Here is a 14251-nt window from a genome sequence, read left to right on the forward strand (position 1 = left end):
TTGTCGGGTGGATCCTCCACGGCGAGGCCTAGAATATGTTAGGCCTTGGGAGGACTGGGAGACCTTGCTCCGCTCCGAGAACATGGTAGTGCAGGACATCGGTACCGACCGGGCTGCCAGCGTTATGGACCGCAAGGTACATAAAGGCGTGAGTGCAGTGGGTCTATGCGGGGGCCTGGGAGCCTGCTAGCTCCAAACACCTCTGTGCAATTATGAAGGTTTTGATGATTATGGCACACTACGGCACCTCTTTCTTCCTTCTTACTTCCTCCTTTATTCCTTCCCCAAAGAGCGGTTCGAGCGTCCACCGACGTGTTTGAGACACTTCCTTTCCTCAAAACTATTTTTTTTTCAAAGTCTTGGGAAAATATGACTCAAAATGCGCAAGTTGAACAACGGAGAACCCGCCACTCAGCCGCACATCCTCTGGGGATGCGAAAATATCCCGCCCCCAAGGGCACTCCTGCCAGCTCCCTTTGCGGAAAACTGGTAACAACTCCGCACCCTGACCCTCCGCGGTGGCCCAGTGGTTGGCGCGCTCGGCTACTAATCCGGAGTACCCGGGATCGAACCCAACCATGGTGGCCCCGTTTCGATGGAGGCGAAACGCTAAGGCGCCCGTGTGCTGTGCGATGTCAGTGCACGTTAAAGGTCCACAGGTGGTCGAAATTATTACGGACCCCTCCCCAACGGCACCTCTTTTTTTCCTTTCTTTGAGTTCCTCTTTCGTCCCTCTCTCTGCGGCGTTGTTCAGCAGTCCATCGAGAAGTGAGAGTTAGTGCGCCATTTCCTTTCCTCTACAACCAATTATCATTTTTCATTTCATTTCCTCAAAGCCATCGCATTAAGAACCAGCGCTAAAAACAGACACAGAGGACGAGACGAGACACACCAAGGCGCATAACTTACAACTGCTGGAGGTTGTAACTGTTGTGTGTTGTTGTGTTGCAAGTTCAGCGCCTTCGTGTGTCTCGTCTCGTCCTCTGTGTGTGTTTTTAGCGCTGGTTCTTAATGCGATGGATCACAACCAACTCGCGCAATCCTCAGTTGTTCTACAGGTCCTCAAAGGTGGTGGTGGTAGTGGTTTTATTAAAAATAATAGTAAAAAGGAAGGAAAAGATTTTTGCTAGCCCCGGCATCTGCCATCGATACTGAAGCACCTGAGCTGGGGCAGCGGAAATAAAGGACAGCAGGCAGAATGGAGAAATGAAATGAAAGAGGTGAGGGGACAGGAATAGAGGACAGGGGGAGAAGTAATATGTACAAACTATTTACACAATAAGTAATGTGTCCAGGTTGTGCGCGTGATTAGTTCAGTTTAGAGGAATTAAATCACACACGCGCACAGCACTGTGTAGGTTACAACTGGAGTGGGGCGTCCAGTTATTAATCGTTCAAGGTAGAACTCGCGGAGCGTTCGGTCACTGCGTGTAACTACCTGACGGAGAACAGACGGGACGTCAAGCCCGTGTGTTCGAGGAATGCACAGAGGCTCACCAAAGTTCGCTCACGAGTGCGCGCACTGCCCTGCGGCCACAATAGCGTCTTGATGGAGTCTGGTAGTATGTCCTGCGCCCTATAGGCCGCGAGCATATCGCGACGAGCATCGGCGAACGCGGAGCAGCGAAGGAGCAGATGTTCTAGTGTTTCCACTGCACCGCATCCGTCACACACATCACTCATCGCGATTCCGTGCCGCACCCGTCGTTCCCCGGGCCACACGCAGCCAATGCGCGCGCGGAGGATGATTGCACGTTGCGACCGTGTAAGTGCGCGACAGCCGGTGACACTGTCGATGCGCTCACCTCCCGCGATGCGTGGGTCGGGGTGCTGCTTTCGGAGATGGTCGTGAATGGCCGCACGCACGTCCTCCAGCGCAAGGGGCAGATCGCTGGCAGGTAGTTGGTGTGCAGCGGTCGCGAGGTCGTCAGCTTCTTCGTTGCCGGCGATGCCGCAGTGACCGGGCACCCACTGTGCACGCACGGCACAACCTCTCTGCGCGAGGCGCTCGATGCGCGAGCGAATTTCCCGCACTAGTGGGGTACCGCGGCCGTTAGATTGCAGGCGGCTGAGGGCGGCGCGGGAGTCGCACAGCAGAGCACGCCTGGGCGGCGGAGGGCCGAGGGTGAGCAGCAGGTCCAGCCCGAGCCGGATCCCCATCAACTCCGCCGTGGTAAAGGAGCCCAGGAAGGTTGCGTGTTGCTGGCTGTGCAGTCGCAGGGCGGGGATGGTGGCCGCCGCAGCAAGGGAGCAGCTGTCGCGGGCCACTGAGCCGTCGGTGTACACGAGGAGATGGTCCTGGAGCTCCTCGTGTATGACGGCTCTGGCCAGCTGCTGCACAGCGCAGAGGGGTGTGCTCCGCTTTCCCGCGATGCCGACGATCTCTCGCTGTACCTCCGAGGCAGCAGGCCAGGGCGCGCAGGAGCCGTAGGGGGGTGGGCCTTGGGTCAATTGCTCATACTCGAGCAGCGCCGCGCCCATTCGTGAGCGCGGGTGCGAGCGCATACGCTGCAGCAGCGAGCCGCCGTCCGGTGCGCGGTGAAGCCGGTCGATGTGATTCAGTGCCCTGCGCGCTGCTTGGAGCTCAAGGGGCCACACTCCTGCCTCGGCCAACGTTGCGGCCCACTGCGAGTTTTTGGGCAGTCCTAGGCACACGCGCAGGGACTTGCGATGCTGAAGCTCGAGCTTCTTCCAGCACGGCTTGCGCACCGTGACGAGCGGCAGCGCATAGAGCACCGCCCCCAAAGCTGCGGCATTGTATAGACGTAGCGCGGCTTGCTGGGAGATGCCCTGGCCTCGAGCGGTGAGCTTGTGCACGGCGGCGGTGATCCTCTTCATCTGCAGACAGGCCTTGGTCGCCGCGGGGCGGAAGGAAAGGCGCCGGTCGATGTCCAGGCCAAGGTACCGCACCGATTTACGCCAAGGAATCGGAGTCCCGTCCAGTGACAGTGGCGCAAGGTTCGCGCGCGAGCGCGAAACGCAGGCCATGGCCACCGATTTGTCCGCGCTCAGTGACAGACCAAGGCCGCGCAATCTGGCATCGATTGCGGTCAGGGCTCCCTGAAGGCACTCCCGCACGCGGAACGCCTCGCCCGGTGGTCCCCGGCACCACAGAGCTATGTCGTCTGCATATATGGACATGTACACATGGTGTCGCCCGCTCGTGGGGAGGGAGGCCGGCACCACCGACATGGCCACATTAAACAGAAATGGTGATAGGACAGAGCCCTGCGGCACGCCCATGTCGACCGGGCGAGGCTTGGAAAGCTTACCCCCTACTCGTACGCGCATGGTGCGCCCGCTCAGGAAGCCATGAACGTATCGCAAAAGGCGCCCGCTCACACCGGCCCCCTCAAGCACCGCGAGAATTGGTGCGCGGTGAACGTTGTCAAAAGCGCCCGAGACGTCCAGCAGCAGCAGTAGCGCAACCTGGCCTGCCGCTCTGGCATGCTCCAGCGCTGTAACAACGTCCGATATAGAATCAGCCGTGCACCGCATCCCACGGAAACCCGTCTGCCGCTCGTCAAACAAATCAGCCTCCGCAGCCCGCTCGTTCAGACGCTGCAACGCCATATGCTCCATGAGCTTACCTGCCGCCGATGTTAATGCCACTGGCCGGTATCCGCTCAGCTCCGTAGGTGGGCGCCCTGCCTTTCGGATGGGACAAACGACCGCGGTTCGCCAATCCTCCGGAAGCTCCCCGCGTTCCCACACCAGGTTGATCTGCTGCAGGAGGATCTGTCGTTGCTGCGCATCCAGGTTTCGCAGCATTTGGTATGTCACCCCGTCCGGTCCGGGCGCCGAGCGGCGGCGGCAGCGCTGCAGCGCATTGTTCAATTCCGCCGCGGTGAACGGCGCATCACATGGACCTTCCGAGGCGACGGGCGAGGGACCGGCGTCGCTTCTGGGGCTCTCAGGAGCAGCTATGTTAGCGGCGTTTGCGGGGCTGGGCGGCGCGAACCGATCGGCAAACCGCACTGCCAATTCTACAAAGCTGAGCCCGCTGGAGATTGCGAGGGCGGCCAGCGGTTGACGGTTTGCCTGTGGTTCGGTGATGCGCCGCAGGGTGTCAAACAGCCTCCGCGAGCTGACATCTTCCTCCATCCTTTGGCATAGTGAAGCCCACTGCCGGCGGTATAGCTTGTTGGCGTGGCGGCGCGCTGCTGCGTCCAAGCGGTTGTAGACAGTCCAGTCGGCGGCTCTGTCAGTCCGTCGCGCCCGTCGCTCTGCGCGATCTCTCTTCTCGCGCAGATTGAGCAGCTTCATATCAGGTGTGGGCTGCCCTGCCCTTACCTCTGCTCGTTGGGTGGCTGCGAGAGCGCTTCGGACTAGACTTGAAAAGAAATCTGCGCCAGCGGCCGCCGCCTCGTCGACCGCCCGCCTGAACGCACTCCAGTTGGTAATGGAGTAGGCACGTTTGGGGCGCGCCTCCATCGCAGTGGGTTCAATTAGGATGGAGTAATGATCCGAGCCCCAGAGAGATGGTGATTGGCGCCATGTCGCCTCGATGCCTCTGGATGCGAAGGCAACGTCGATGCAGGAGCCGGTTGTTCCGCGTCGTCGAAAGGTGGGCTCGCCGGTGTTCAAGGGGGTGAGTCCCAGCTGCGTTGCTGCGTCGTGCAGGTCGTCTCCCCGCGCGGAGTGGCGCGCACTGCCCCACGCACTATGGTGGGCGTTAAAATCACCACAGATGATTTGGCGCGGAGCACAGCACGAAGACACAGCACGAAAACACAGCGCGTTCCACGCGACAGCTGGACGCACATAAACACTGGCCACCGACGTGTCAACACCACCGACGCGCACTGTCACCACCACGCACTCCTGGGCATCAGATGTCGCCGCCGCCGAGCCGACGAGGGTGTGCTGGACGTCCTGCCGCACGTATATCGCGCACCTTGATTTCCCGGGGCGATGAGATGTGACACAACAGGGCACTGCAGCACAGGTGGGTTCCTCGCACGTGGTGGCTGAGTGGTAGCCAATGTAGCCAGGTAGCCGCATCTGGGGCTCCCCGTCATGTGAACGTACGTACGTCTCCTGCAGCGCGATAACTTCCGGCGAATCCTGTGGGATGCGAACTCGCATTTCGGCGTACCGCGCCGCAAGTGAGCGCACGTTCCACTGCAGGATGGATGGTATGCGGGAGGGAGTCCGGCGGCTAGCCATCATGCTGGCTTATCTGTGCGGGAGCACCCGCTGCTTCTAAGCAAGCCCGGTGTCCATCGGTGCCCTCCGGGAAAAGTGCGCTGAGGGCGCGCAACGCCAGCTTTAGGCGCGCGATCTCCGCGTCCCGTGCGTCAGGGGGCTGGCCGTGAGAAGCGGCCGCAGGCTCGGGCCGCGCTGTACGGGACGCCGGGCAACCGGATCGCCGCTGCCGCTGCCGGCGCTGCCGTTGCTTCTGTGTCTGCTGCTGCTGCTGGGGTGTTCCCCTGACGACCTGCGCATAAGAAAGAGCGCGCGGCGTCTGCTGATGTTGCTGGGCTGGGGCCGCTGTCTCAGCCTGGACGACGGCTCGGACAACCCGCCTGGACATCGGGGCCATGGATGTGGCCATTAAAGTGGCCACGTGACGCTCTCGCTGCCAGTGCGGGCACGCTGGGTCAATGGCTGCGTGCCGCCCCCCGCAGTTAATGCAGCGGGGCTTGCTAGCGCAGGTACCAGGCTCGTGTGGCCCGCCGCAGCGCGTGCATCGGGCAGGAGCACGACACACCTCAGTGGCATGCCCCAGGCTGGCGCACTTGGCACACTGGAGCGGCCGGGGACGGCAGGGACGGACCGCGAGCCTGCGCTTGAATATGGTGATGAACGCCGGGGGTGTCGGCGCCGCAAAACGGAGAGCGAGTGTGCTGCCCGACAGAGACGCCGACACCATCGGTACCGTTGACTCCGCCGCCGCTAGCAGCTCCTCCGCCGTCCTGCGCCCGTCCACACCGAAGACCAGACCGGAGCTTTGATTCCGAGGAGGGGGCTCCTTGGCGCAGACCGGCACGCCGCGGATGACGGCCGTGGCTAGCAGGGCCTGGAGAGCATCGCTGCTCCCCGCGTCCACTGCCACCACATTCCGCCGCATGTTTACCCGGACGGCGAGGACGCCCGGGCGGGATCCGATCTCCTCGGCCAACTCCCAGCCCTGCTCCCTGGTGAAGGCGGTGCCCCGGTTCGCCGGCCGAAACACAACCGTCCCCACCAGGCTGGACGGGACCTCCACGGCAGCCGCGGCTCGCTCCAGGGCAGCTCTCCGACGCCGCTGCGCCTTGGTAGTGATAATGCGCCACGGGACAAGGCTGGCCCCAGCATCAGCGTCGCCGCTGCCTGCGGGGCATTGCTGCGGCGCGCCGCGGAGTTGGGCGCGCTCGGTGCCAGCAGACGAAGCCCCAGCCGCAGCCTGGTCTCGTGCGGCGGGATTTGGTGAGGTCGCACCCGTTTTTCTTCCGGACGCCGTCGCCCCACCAGCAACAGCAGCAGCATCAACAGCAGGCTGGAGGTGGGCTCCATGGGGCTCCTGCTGGGAAGGCCCTGCTCCTTCGAGTGTGGAGGGGAGGGAGCAGTCACGGTGGGAGGCCTTCGAGCTTCCCGCTTGGCCACCGCGATGTCCCTTTTGGTTTCCGAGTCCCTCTCCTCCTCGGACCCCGTTGAGCGTCGCCGTTTCCGGAGAGCAGACTCGTCCATTGGGGTGCACATGCTCTCCTCGGCTGCAGGTGTCCGCGGTGAGCCCGCAGCAGCAGCATCAGGGGAAGAGGGCATCACAGCCGGTTCCCCAGGAGCAGCAATGGCGGCAGGAAGCGCAGGGGTGGCCAGAAATGGCGGGGAGGGAGCCGCCATGGAGTTCTGCGTCTGGTGAGCGAGCGCCATGGCGTCCCGCAAGGCTAGAACGCGTAAGTCCGCCGGCGACACGTCCAAGGTCCCGATGACGGACTCAAGGTTCTCCGAGGTGGTGATGAGCGCCGCCGTCAGGCACCTCACCGTGTCCCGCAGATCAGCGATCTCGGCCTGCATTCGCCGAATGGTGCTGGACGACCTTCCTCTTGACGGCGTTCGTCTCCGTGATCGTGAGCGAGAGCGGCCTGCCCTGCATTGCTGATTGTCACCGCCAAACACAGGCCTTCGCTCGTTCACGGTGTCTGTGGCCTCCATGGGGAGACCCCGCAACGCCGCGAAGCCTTAGCAGGTCCTCAAAGCCATCTTTTCTTTTCAGGGTGATGAATGAACAGAATGCAGAGCGGTGATAAACGATTTTGGCGAATATGTCAATCATCAGTGTGCTTCACGGCCACTCGGCTGATTAAAAACAAACAGAAATTAATAGTTCTCCGTAGCACGAGATATGTACTGCAGAAACCATTACTTCCTGCCTCTTTTCAGTATTGCGCAGAATATAAAGTGAATGGCTTAATTAGAATAGCGCGAACGTTGCATGCGCTTATGTGAGTGGTATCCAAGAGCCGCAGATGTGTTTACTGGCACCTGTGGTAACGATAAGGGGTCGTTCTGTGTGCGATCAGAGGGCAGCAGTTGGTTACATTTTCTTGAAGATGCACTTCCTGATTTTGATTTGAAAGAATTGTCCGCGAGCGAAACTTGCGAATGTGTGGCTTTCCGCACCCTGAATGTAGACCTGCGCACGAAAATGCGCAAAAGGCGGAAGCAAAGAATCTCTGCCTCTCTCCCCGCTGATGTATCCAAATTTACCTGGATTCGCGAATGGGAAGCGTTACTCACAGCTGAACGCATTGCGACGTGGGGCGTTGCGCCCTCCGTCTCATGTCCGCAATGCGGTCGAACTGAAACTCTGAACCATGCCGTTTTTGAATGCCCAGTCGCGCGCACTTTCTGGCGCTTGGTAGCGCACATGTTCCAGGTGCGCATGCGGTGGCAGAGTCGCAGTCGCGATTTCTTTGTTGAAGTAATAATGTTTATGATTTATGGGGTTTAACGTCCCAAAGCGAGTCAGGCTATGAGTAACGCCGCTGTGAAGGGCTCCGGAAATTTCGGAAACATCGCACAGTACACGGGCCTCTAGAATATCACATCCATCGAAATTCGACCACCGCGGCTTGGATCGAACACGCGTCTTTCGGGCCAGCAGCCGAGCGCCATAACCACTCAGCCACCGCGGCGGCGAATTAATAATATGTGTGGGTTCTCATGTACTCAGGAAAAGGAGGGGACTTGCTGTCTTGCGGGGACGCCCGCAGAAAGCATTGTTCCCTTTACCGCCTTAGAACTTTAATGCTGAAACACTTGAATGAAGAGCTCGTCGTGTTGGGTGAGGAGGCCTTGCTCTTCCGCTGGTCAACAAGGTTCATTGTTGTTAGCGACAGAGGTGTGTCCACGCCCATCCTTCCGTATTAGGAGGTTTGGCGAGTGTTGCTCATCTGTTCCTTCCTTGCATTAAACTAAGTTCATAATCAAGCTGCTTTAAGCCGGCTCGAGTAGAAACCACGAATTGTCCACTGAAATGTCATTTGGATATATGTGATACCTGTACAATGATGACTCATTATGATGCTCTTGAAAACCAGACCCCCTGTGCAAAGAGTCCTTAGTGCTGTAGATATTTTCGGAAAAATAAAATTCTCTTAAACAAGGCACCAGTTGGTTTCAGTTACTAATCGTCTCGGCAAGGTATAATGTGTGCTTCCCGTCCACTCTTCGAATGACGTTCCGCAGATCGCCTCTGGAGAGCGCCGTAGACACTATTACGCAGGAGGAGTGAGAACGGCAGGCACGGCTTCGCGCGTCATCTGGTACAGTGCGCTCTGCATTCCAGTCAATTGGGATCCATTTCATTAGGAACCAGAGCTAAAAACACACACAGAGCATTTGACGAGACACACGAAGGCGCTGTGTGTTATCGTGCGTCTCGTCTCGTCTTCTGTGTGTGTTTTTAGGGCTGGTTCTTAATGCAATGGATCACAACCAACTCGCCCAATCCTCAGTTCTTCTATAGTGAACTGGGTTTCAATTTTGCACTGCGTCCGCAAAACGCCGATTGCAGAAACGTTTCTGACTAAACAAAATACTGCTAAGGAGCCTATCAGTTGCTTTTATATCGTTGCAGAAACAGTAGCAATGTGTTCTACTTGCCTGGTTAATTTTAAACCTACAAATAAGGACATTGGGCAGAAAATGCGTGCCACGTAATAGTCAATGCTTTGCTACTGTTGCTGCAACGGGATAAAAGCGGCTGATGAGCTTCTCAGCAGTGTTTGGTTTATTCTGAAACGTTTCTGCGGTCGGCATTATGCGGGCGAAGTGAAAAATTGAAGCCCCCTCCCCCTTTCCTGCAATACAGAACGCACTGCAGCAGACGACGCGCGAAGCCCCGCCTGCGGCTCTCACTGCTCCTGCGCAATAGTTTCTCCGACGCCCGGCAGACGCAACCCTCGGAGCGTAGGCACCACAGAGCGCCATTCTAAACGTGGACGAACCTATACCTGATTGAGGTGTCCACTGTACCATGGAGCCAGTTGTGTGCTATCCTTCCCTCAAAATAATCGAAGTCTAGAACGTTGTAAATCCCAACAGCAATGAACACCATGCACGCCGCCGGTCTATAGCTTCTGCCGCATTGCTGCTACAACGATGTTAAGTCCAATGCATGCAGCGCACATCAGCCACTACCGAAAAGAAGGTTAGAGCGCGACTGATGCCTCCACTGTCAAACAGAGCAAGTTATGCCCCTTTCATTTCCTTTCGCAGCCACGGACCCCACACATCTCCCGGACCCCCACCACATTCACCACGAACTACTTATTAAACCTCTCCCTCAAAAAATGCACCCCACCTACCACGAACCCCGCCGCATAGCTCGCGCGGGGGCGCTCCACAAAAACTATGGCACGGAACCGGATGCTGTTTGGGTGGATGCGGCATGCACAGGCGAGGACGCGATTGCAGCCATCACGAACCCCTCCCTACAACCGATTGCTACCCTTCACATATCCCCCACTGCCACTTCGGAGGAGGCTGAAGAGGCTGCTATTGCCCTAGCCATCCTGCGCACGGAGGCCCGGTATTTACTATCGGACTCCAAAACTGCCATACTAAATTTCGCCCGCGGGAGAGTTCACGTCCCTGCATTTCGCATATTGAACCCGCTCCGCCACATGGAGCTCATATGGGTGCCTGCCCACTCCGGTAATGCCGGAAACGAGACTGCCAACGCTTTAGCCCGAGGTTCTCTAAACCGGGCACAGGCGGCCTCCGATCTAGGGTTCTCACGGGAGCGCATGCATTCCTTCAGTGAACTGACGCAGGCCTGCAAAGCCGAGCGTCGGCTGTGCCCCCCACGCCATCCCTTCCACGACAATTATCATTAGACACTTTGGAGGCGGCTCCAAACACGCACCTTACCCCCACCTTATATACACTCGCGCTATCACGAAGTCCACACAAGCCCCTCCTGTACCCTCTGCCACACCACAAGCCACTCTCGATCATATCCTTTTCCTCTGCCCGGCGGATCCTCCCCCGCGCGGCCTGGAGCACCTTACCACTTGGGAGGCTTGGAAGACCCTACTGCGCTCCGACGTCCCGGCCAAGCAAGCCATCGCCACGGGCCGGGCTGCCAGCGTCATGAGCCTCCGGGACATTAACGTTTCAGTGCAGTGGGGCCGTGCGGGGGCCCAAGGACCTGTCCGTCCTAAACTCCCCTGTATGTAATAAAGTTTACACCACCACCTTTCGAAGAAAATTGAAGATTGGTTGCGAAAACTACCGGCCAGGGTGGCTCCGTGCTTAGGACGCTCGGCTACTGAACCGGAGTACCCGGGCTTCAACCCGACCGCGGCGACTGCGTTTTTATGGAGGAAAAACGCTGAGGCGCCCGTGTGCTGTGCGATGTCAGTGCACGTTAAAGATCCCCAGGTGGTCGAAATTATTCCGGAGCCCTCCACTACGGCACCTCTCTCTTCCTTTCTTCTTTCACTCCCTCCTTTACCCTTCCCTTACGGCGCGGTTCAGGTGTCCAACGATATATGAGACAGATACTGCGCCATTTCCTTTCCCCTCAAAACCAATTATTATTATTATTATTTGAGGAAAGGCGCTGCGCAGCGGCGGAACACCTGTGGCTCGGTGCTACTAGTGGCGCATGCGCAGTAGTGACTAGGGAGCGAGAGAAAGAGTGAAACGAAAGGTCAGGCGACGGAGTCGGCGGCGGCCACCTGCGCCGTGCGTGACGTCACTCCTGCTCCAACAAAGCCGGCTCGCGCGCAGCGCGTCTTTGACTTAGTGTAGTGAACGTTTAAAAAAAAAAAACCGAGGAGCGGGATCGCCTCAAGGCAACAACAGAGCGTTACGGCACCTCCTTCTAACTTTCTTCTTTCACTCCCTTCTTCATCCTTTCCATTGCGGCGCTGTTCAGGTGTCCAACAATATATGAGACGGATAATGCGCCATTTACTTTCCCCCAAAACAAATTATCATTATCCACTAATTTTGTGTATTTTATTTTTTCAGTGCTCTCCACGTCTTCGTTCGCGTCTCTGTTGCTTCTATCTTCTTTTTTGTGTCTCATATGCCGGATTTTTCTTCTCTCTCGCCGCTACACCATCGTCTTCACCTTCCTGGTTCTCGTTAATCTCTTGGCTTTGCTATTTACTGATCAGACCTTCTGTATCCATCTTCGCTTTCTTCTTGATTCACTTCTTTTCCCTCTCTTTCTTTTCATTCTCTTTTTCTGAAGAGATGCTCTTGTCTATGATGAAAGATGCCGGGGATAGCAAAAATCGTTTTCTTCTATTGTGTTATTATTTTAATAAATCATTTACAAAGAATACTGTTGTCAATAACTTTCATTTATTGACTGATGTTTCATTTTCGTATTGTTCGCTTTACTATTCTCTTCTTTTTGTGCATTGTATTACTGCTCGTAATCGATGGTTTGACTTCGGTCTTGCCTTGGCTTGAGCTACGGTTTTCCGCGATAACAACCGATTCAATTACCAGAAGTGCAACGGGCCTCAGTTAAGCCACAACGCAGGTCGAGATCGCCGCCAGGGCTCCCGCCGTGGTAAGGAAAACTAAAATCTTGGCAGCAGGATATCCAGGATTGGCGTTTGTGTCAGCAATGCACCCTGGCAATCCCCCGCCGTGGGTACATGCTATTGAGCTTGAGGACATCGTCATGATCATCACCATCCAGGTTTTCGGCTCATAGCGCCGTATGGACCTTCAGATGGAAACGAGCTAAGTTTTGCGCCTAAACGAAGTATTCACTAGAGCTAACACTGCCCCCTTTTAAGAATGCTGTTGACCTTCGAGTTTATTCATTTTGCAGTTTGTTCCTGAGCTCTAAGACTGCCCTGTTCGGTGGCGCCAGTGTGTCAGCAAGCCCCTAATGCACAAGGCCCGCAAAGGCTGCGCCTTCACCTCTGCAAAATTGGGCAGGACACTTAAGCTCCGCCTTTATGCTGTGACGCGATAGCGTACAGGTTTAGGATGCCCATTCTGACCAGTTTTACACCTTTAAATACAATTTTAATTTATTCCATTGTTTCATTTATATCATCAATTACGCACTCTAGATTTCCTTAATTAGCACCATCTAGCTTGGTCTTTTCATTCTGAGCATTTGCAAAGCTTTGAACCCCGTTTTCTGATGTTTTTATTTCGAATAATTAATTATTTACAATTACTTTGTTAAGTCGTCATTGCCTCTCACAGACCCGTCAATCATCAATGATTAGAACCACAGGTTACTATGATACAATTTCCTTTATGTAGCCCTCGATTATTTCCGACACGCAATGCCGACTACTACTACGCCGATCGAACGAGCTGTAAACGCTATCGCGTAAAAAATTTGGGAGCGCGCTGGGAAATTAGAAAACAAACAAGGAGTTAATGAGTTCTCGCATCATGCCCCAATGGCTTCTTTCACAAGGTTTAAACAGGATCATTATTTTACTACTGGACTGGCACAGGTGGCTGGAAAGATGTCGTATGTTACTGCGAACACTTAAAAGAATTTCAAAAATAAGGTTTTTGGGCAGAAATATGGCTTTTGAAGCATATTATTACCAGAGTTGGCGGACACCAGAAAACCGGTGCATCGTCTTAAGTAGTAAGTTGGCTAACTAACTTCAATAACGATCTTTTTAATTAGTAGAGTTACGCGCCTAGTTGCGATTTGAGATTTGTAGCCTTTCGTTAGTAATAGCCATATAAGTGTTTAGAGTTTCCATAACGCGTTTACCCTTGGTGTCGTGGCTCGAAAAATTTTGGCCATTTTGACAATTTTCGCCCAATGGAGGGGTTGCTTTGCCTGCATGCTTTCGAAAGCTAATGTAGTTTCGCACGATGCAACTTCTGTCACTGTTAAAAAGATAGTTACCAGAAATTGGTTAAGCAGCTTACTACAAAACATATCGCCGGCTTTCCGGTGTCCGCCAACACTAGTAATACTATGCCGCAAAAACCATATTTTTATCCAAAAAAGGGCCCCGCCGCGGTGGCTCAGTGGTTAGGGCGCTCGACTACCGATCCGGAGTTCCCCGGTTCGAACCCGACCGCGGCGGCTGCGTTTTTATGGAGGAAAAACGCTAAGGCGCCCGTGTGCTGTGCGATGTCAGTGCACGTTAAACATCCCCAGGTGGTCGAAATTATTCCGGAGCCCTCCACTACGGCAGCTATTCTTCCTTTCTTCTTTCACTGCCTCCTTTATCCCTCCCCTTACGGCGCGGTTCAGGTGTCTAAAGATATACGAGACAGATACTGCGCCATTTCCTTTCTCCCAAAACCAATTATTATTATTATTATTATTATCCAAAAAAGGATATTTTTTAAACATTTCGGAACTCTTCCATGAAACATCCGGTATACCACGCATCTCTTCCCTAGCGAAAATATCTCGAGTGTCTAAGGAGGCTTATAGAAGTTTGTTCCAGCTGATATCAACTGGAAATTTGCTCCTTGAATTATTTCGATTATATAGGATATTTTCGCCTGAGCCGGATATTTCTTAGTAAATGTTTCCTGCCTTGATTTTTTCCACTTTATGCTCAACAATCGCCTTTTGCTTTCAGCATGTTCTCCTTCTACGTGTCATGTATCGGAGTCCTGTTTATGTAAGGGCGCACCCAATTGAAATATTCTGTGTAAGAGAAGAATTAGAACCGAGAATTCGGCCCCCTAGACGGTGCAAAGTTGTGAAAAAATATGAGTCGCTCGCTTTCTTTCGCGAGGCGTTCAGTTTCGGGCTATGCTATCTAGTTTGCTTCACCGGCTGTGCCGGAGCGATCCT

Source organism: Amblyomma americanum, chromosome 9 (genome assembly GCF_052857255.1).
Source record: "Amblyomma americanum isolate KBUSLIRL-KWMA chromosome 9, ASM5285725v1, whole genome shotgun sequence".
Classification (NCBI taxonomy): Eukaryota; Metazoa; Arthropoda; class Arachnida; order Ixodida; family Ixodidae; genus Amblyomma; species Amblyomma americanum.